We start from the raw sequence: 2,500 nt of genomic DNA, 5'->3' as shown, positions 1-2,500 counted from the left end.
CCCCCCTGTCAGGTGTAAAGGAGCAACTTGGACACTCAGGCATGAAGGAAGCATGAGTTCAAGTCCGTTGCTCTCCCCTTGTCCCCCATATATGAGGACTAGGTTGGTCTCCCCTTGTCCCCCATATATGGGGACTAGGTTGCTCTCCCCTTGTCCCCCATATATGGGGACTAGGTTGGTCTCCCCTTGTCCCCCATATATGGGGACTAGGTTGCTCTCCCCTTGTCCCCCATATATGGGGACTAGGTTGGTCTCCCCTTGTCCCCCATATATGGGGACTAGGTTGCTCTCCCCTTGTCCCCCATATAAGGGGACTAGGTTGGTCTCCCCTTGTCCCCCATATAAGGGGACTAGGTTGGTCTCCCCTTGTCCCCCATATATGGGGACTAGGTTGCTCTCCCCTTGTCCCCCATATATGGGGACTAGGTTGGTCTCCCCTTGTCCCCCATATATGAGGACTAGGTTGGTCTCCCCTTGTCCCCCATATATGGGGACTAGGTTGGCGGAGGGTGTGTAGAGCCCAGGATCACAGTAGATGATTGGCACAGGGGTGAAAAATGGGTTACAAAATCATGGGATAAAAAAATATATATAAAGAAAATATATATATAGCTAAAGTGTAACATAATGCTTATAACACCAAGCGGGGGTTCTTATACTCTGAAGTCTGAGGTGAAACGTCAGAGTGAGCAGCAGAATAAGAATGAAGGTTTCTAGATTCCGTCACCTAGAAGTTTGTAAAAAAAAAAAAAAGCGTGTTTCATAAACACGCATCATGTTTGGCTCCATGAATCGGGGGCTTTCCCCCTTTCTTTCTCCCCCATTCCGTGACCGTGTTTTCTGTTTACGAGCCAAAACAAAACAATGTGGAACTCGGTCCAGAAGTGACTCAAAATGAATTCCACATCTTTGAGCCTCGTTTGAAACAATGACAAACTAAAAAGAAGAAAAAAAAAAAAAAAGGACACAATGTTTGTTTTTTTGTTTTTTATTAGCAAAAACGTCACTTCGGGTGAAAATGATTCTTTCTTTCTCTTACACGCTGTTTGTGTTGCCCCTCTTTTTTTTAAAAGGGGACACGTTTTAAACCGTTATGGGGCTTTGTGTAACACTGATCTTATACTGTCCTGATGACCGCTGACCACCAATCTACGTTTTAATTAACCCTATATATATACACCGGTATAGTTGGTATAACTCTGTGAAATAATAACTTAATCTTAATGATCTATCGTTCAGTTTATACGTTCTCATACTTGTAATCCAGCGTGTATATATATATATATATATATATATATATATATATATATATATATATATTTATATATATATATACTGTATATACTGTAGGTCAATGGTGCCCAAACCTTTTCATATCAAGAACCCCCAAATCAATGTTTATTTAACTCTGAGAGGGTACAAATGGAACCAAACTGACCCGTTAGGGTCCGTTTGTACACAGTTACAGACCCATAGGGGTCCGTTTGGTTCCATGTGTTACACTCTCTGAGTCACAGACCCATGAGGGTCCATTTGGTTCCATGTGTTACACTCTCGAAACATAGGCCTTTTCAGAAAACTGTCAGGATGTAGAAGACACTTTTTAGAATCTGATCTCAGGTCAGGATGGGTTTAATATATCTATGATTACAACAACATGTCTCATAATATAATTCCGTTCCTCCTGTTTGTTTGTTTGTTTGTTTGTTTGTTTTGTTCTCTCTCTCCAGAAGACGAGAAGCCTTCAGAGATGGACGGCCTGGACTTCTTCGATAGCATGAAGAGACACGGGGACAAGGGACACGGGGACAAGGGACACGGGACAAGGGACACGGGGACAAAGGCCACGGGGACAAAGGACACGGGGGACAAGGACAGGGAGGACAAGGCCTACAACAATGACCGCTCCTACCTCAGCTCTGAGGACATGGGACCGGGAGAGAGCCGCACGGGTGAGGAAACACGCACACACGGTCGCACGGTCGCACACACGCACGCACGGTCGCACGCACGCACACACGCACAGTCGCACGCACGCACACACACACACACGCACGCACACACGCACGCACGGTCGCACGCACGCACGCACGCACGCACGGTCGCACGCACGCACAGCACGGTCGCACGGTCGCACGCACGCACGCACGGTCGCACGGTCGCACGCACGCATGGTCGCACGCACACACGCACGGTCGCACGCACGCACGCACACACACCTCAGCTCTGACAGGAAAATATTGAACCAATGGAGAGTATAGTAAAAACGTGCTTTGGACAAAACCTCCACCCACCTCCCCCCTCCCCTTCCTTCTCAATCTGTCTGCTATAAAAAAACTATAACTCCAACCCCTCTCTCATAATGATAATAAAAATACAATACATACATGAAGTCACAACAGCAAACTGTGATGAGGCTGCATTATTGCTTTCTTTAGTTTTGAAAAAATATAATGTTTTTTCTTAATTTCCTGAAAGAAATGAACATTTTGGAGTCGGG

General features: G+C 45.8%; 1 pseudogene across 1 annotated transcript in view; it reads left to right on the top strand.

Annotated features, from left to right (window-relative positions):
* The window catches only part of LOC308321246, a 35,276-nt pseudogene that overhangs the window by 8,100 nt on the left and 24,676 nt on the right, over nt 1–2,500 (top strand). Inside the window, exon 4 of the transcript XR_013966217.1 lies at nt 1,731–1,952. The product of XR_013966217.1 is annotated as an uncharacterized misc_RNA (transcript). The remainder of the gene's footprint in view (nt 1–1,730; nt 1,953–2,500) is intronic.

This window comes from Protomyctophum bolini (genome assembly GCF_963924005.1).
Source record: "Protomyctophum bolini genome assembly, chromosome: 9".
NCBI lineage: Eukaryota > Metazoa > Chordata > Actinopteri > Myctophiformes > Myctophidae > Protomyctophum > Protomyctophum bolini.
The sequence above is the reverse complement of the archived record's forward strand: the minus strand, read 5'-3'. Positions and strand labels throughout refer to the sequence as shown.